At 41.8% G+C, this 4,290-nt stretch overlaps 1 long non-coding RNA gene across 1 annotated transcript; it reads right to left on the bottom strand.

Annotated features, from left to right (window-relative positions):
• Positions 1-3,303: 3,303 nt before the first annotated feature.
• LOC127326535 (uncharacterized) lies at positions 3,304-4,074 on the bottom strand. Its single transcript, XR_011746558.1, has 3 exons — positions 3,973-4,074; positions 3,654-3,881; positions 3,304-3,558 (listed from the first exon to the last, which is right to left on the bottom strand). It is a non-coding gene; the product is annotated as an uncharacterized lncRNA (long non-coding RNA).
• Between the last annotated feature and the right edge of the window lie 216 nt (positions 4,075-4,290).

The following is a 4,290-nucleotide window of genomic DNA, read 5'->3' on the forward strand; positions in this document are numbered from 1 at the left end:
TCTTGATCATAGTATATCATCCTCCTCTCTTGACCCTTGAAAACTTCCTTCACACCAAACTTCTCATAAACTTCATTAGAGGGGTTAGTACATAATCAAAAACTCACATGTTCAGAGGTGACACAATCATTCTTAACACTTCTGGACATTGCTCAAAGCTACTGGAAGGTAATGGAACAAAGAAATCCACCCAACACAGCGAAAGAAGCAATGCGAAATAAAAGGCAGAATCTGTCAAAACAGAACAGTCCGTAAAGACGAATTTCTAATAAATACTTCCGTTTCTCAGATCAGAAAACTCAAAACTAATGAAAGTTGCGTACATATCTGAGGAACACGCACGTAAATTGGCATATTTTTATGATTTTTCTACAGAGAAAACAACCCAGATTCGTGACAGATAGAAATCTGTTTCTGCGCAGAAATCCAAATCTAGTATCAACCTTCGATTAGAGGCTTCACTTGGCACAACAAAACACAAAACTAAGATAAGGAGAGGTTGCTACAGTAGTAAACAACTTCCAAGACACAAATATAAAACAAAGTACTGTAGCAAAATAACACATGGGTTATCTCCCAAGAAGTTCTTTTCTTTATAGCCATTAAGATGGGCTCAGCAGTTTTAATGATGCACTCGCAAGAAATAATATTTGAAGCAAAAGAGAGCATCAAGAGGCAAATTCAAAACACATTTAAGTCTAACATGCTTCCTATGCATAGGAATCTTGTAAATAAACAAGTTCATGAAGAGCAAAGTAACAAGCATAGGGAGATAAAACAAGTGTAGCTTGAAAAATTTCAGCACATAGAGAGGTGTTTTAGTAACATGAAAATTTCTACAACCATATTTTCCTCTCTCATAATAACTTTCAGTAGCAACATGAGCAAACTCAACAATATAACTATCACATAAAGCATTCTTATCATGAGTCTCATGCATAAAATTATTACTCTCCACATAAGCATAATCAATTTTATTAGTTGTAGTGGGAGCAAATTCAACAAAGTAGCTATCATCAAATATAGGAGGCATATTGTAATCATAATCAAATTCACTCTCCATAGTAGGTGGAACCAAAAGACCACTATCATTATAATCATCATAAATAGGAGGTAAAGTATCATCAAAGAAAATTTTCTCCTCAATGCTTGGGGGACTAAAAAGATCATGAAAACCAGCTTCCCCAAGCTTAGAACTTTCTATATCATTATCAACAATGGTGTTCAAAGCGTTCATACTAATATTACTACCAGCATGCAAATAAGATTCCATAGGTTTTTTAATTTTCGCATCAAACAATCCATGTTTTAAATCAGGAAATAGAATAAAAAGCTCATTGTTGTCCATTATGCCAAACTAGTGTAAACAAGAAACAAAAAGTTGCAATTGCAGGATCTAAAGGAAATAGCTTCGAGTACTTACGACAACGGAAAATAGCTTGGTAGCCGAGGTCCGGAGTGTGAGTACCTTTTACCTTTCCTCCCCGGCAACGGCGCCAGAAAATAGCTTGATGTCTACTTCCCCCTCCTTTTCCTGTAGACAGTGTTGGGCCTCCAAGAGCAGAGGTTTGTAGAACAGCAGCAAGTTTTCCCTTAAGTGGATCACCCAAGGTTTATCGAACTCAGGGAGGAAGAGGTCAAAGATATCCCTCTCATGCAACCCTGCAACCACAAAGCAAGAAGTCTCTTGTGTCCCCAACACACCAAATAGGTGCACTAGTTCGGCGAAGAGATAGTGAAATACAGGTGGTATGAATAAGTATGAGCAGTAGCAACGGTGCCAGAAAATAGCTTGCTGGCGTGTAGTTGATGGTGGTAGTATTGCAGCAGTAGTAACGCAAAGAAACAAGAAACAAGCAGTGATAGCAGTATTTAGGAACAAGGCCTAGGGATTACACTTTCACTAGTGGACACTCTCAACATTGATCACATAACAGAACAGATAAATGCATACTCTACACTCTTGTTGGATGATGAACGCATTGCGTAGGATTACACGAACCCTCAATGCCGGAGTTAACAAGCTCCACAATTTGTTCATATTTAAGTAACCTTATAGTGTAAGATAGATCAATACAACTAAACCAAGTACTAACATAGCATGCACACTATCACCTTCATGCATATGTAGGAGGAATAGATCACATCAATATTATCATAGCAATAGTTAACTTCATAATCTACAGGAGATCATGATCATAGCATAAACCAAGTACTAACACGGTGCACACACTGTCACCTTTACACACGTGCAGGAGGAATAGAACTACTTTAATAACTTTGCTAGAGTAGCACATAGATAAATTGTGATACAAACTCATATAAATCTCAATCATGTAAAGCAGCTCATGAGATTATTGTATTGAGGTACATAGGAGAGAGATGAACCACATAGCTACCGGTACAGCCCCGAGCCTCGATGGAGAACTACTCCCTCCTCATGGGAGCAGCAGCGGTGATGAAGATGGCGGTGGAGATGGCAGCGGTGTCGATGGAGAAGCCTTCCGGGGGCACTTCCCCGCTCCGGCAGCGTGCCGGAACAGAGACTCCTATCCCCCAGATCTTGGCCTCGCGATGGCGGCGGCTCTGGAAGGTTTCTGTGGTTTTCGTCGAACGTATCAGGATTTTCGATCCAGGGGCTTTAAATAGGCGAAGAGGCGGCGCAGGAGGGTTGAAGGGGCAACGACACCATAGGGCGGCGCGGCCAGGGCCTGGGCCGCGCCGGCCTATGGTCTGGGGGCCCAAAGGCCCCCTCCGGTCCTTCCCGGTGTTCTGGATGCTTCCGGTGAAAATAGGAACTTGGGCGTTGATTTCGTCCGATTCCGAGAATATTTCGTTACTAGGATTTCTGAAACCAAAAACAGCAGAAAACAGGAACTGGCACTTCGGCATCTTGTTAATAGGTTAGTTCCAGAAAATGCACGAATATGACATAAAGTGTGCATAAAACATGTAGATAACATCAATAATGTGGCATGGAACATAAGAAATTATCGATACGTCGGAGACGTATCACCTGTCTCCAACGCTCCTTTTCCTTTGCAATCTCTCGTTGCATATCATCATCAATCGTTTTATTTTTGCTCAATCTCGACCTTAGTTCATTCCATGTATTCATGTTTGTAAAATGCTCGACCCTTCTCTCATATATTTTGAGTCTCGGACTAAGACGCTTCCAATCACTCAAACCATCAAATGCTAGCAAAGAGTACTTTGTCTGATTTGATTTGAACAACTTGCAGCAAAAACAATAAACTTTATCCACAGCTTTTGAGTAAACCAACCATTTTCGGTCAACAACCTCATTGTTAGCTAACTTTCTGGAGTAATAATCATAAGAAAAATGTCTACCATCGGCATTCTTACGGAATTGTAGATTCGGTTCTCTGAGAGGCCCCTTTTCAATCAATATATCCCGTTTGTAGTTGTCAAGATTATCCCATGTTCTTGGATCATACATAGATAAAAGAGAATCATCTTGATCATCACCATTAGGATTAGATGAAGGCTGTAAATTTTCTTCCTCCATATTGTCCTCATTAACATTATCATCATCATCTGCAATTACATTCAAAAAAATATAGTTACTTGCTTACTTACATTTGGAAAACGTGATGCTAGTTTATTTGAGGACTGGCTAGTTAGTTACTTACTATTATTTGAGGACTGTTCATGGACCTCAACATCTTCATCTGTATTATCCTCATCAGCTTGTCCAGGATCAGATATTGGCCTCTGATTATTGTTGTTGACATCAACATTACTTTTAACTGGAAAATACTTATTCAAATCGCCTCTTTGCGATTCCCTAATCTTTTCATCTTGCTTTCTCTTCCTTTTTTTCGCAGCACCAGACAATTGTTTTGGCGGCATTGTAACACCTATAGTGATGAATGAATTTACCAAATTAAAACCCTAGAAATAGTTCTAGATTAGAAGAAAGAATTAGCCGGGAATCAGTTGCGGACTTACAAAGAGACCGGACGAGTACGATGGCCGGGCGAGCCGAACACACGGAAGACCGGAAGATATCGGCGCAGCCTGTCCAGGAATCGGCCGGCTGGGCGAGGCAACTGGGCGACTGGCGAGGCGAATTGGCGATGCGAGGGCAGGGGCGCGAGGGCGAGGCGATACGCCGCGTACAGCGCGAGGGCGAGGCGATTTGCAGCGACTCTTCGTCTGGGAGGCCGATCGCGAGGGGGCGTCTGGGCAGCGTATCGCGAGAGGCCGATCGCGAGAGGCCGATCGCGAGGGCGAGGCTTCGTCTGGGAGGCCGATCGCCAGATGCAG

This window comes from Lolium perenne, chromosome 6 (genome assembly GCF_019359855.2).
Source record: "Lolium perenne isolate Kyuss_39 chromosome 6, Kyuss_2.0, whole genome shotgun sequence".
NCBI lineage: Eukaryota > Viridiplantae > Streptophyta > Magnoliopsida > Poales > Poaceae > Lolium > Lolium perenne.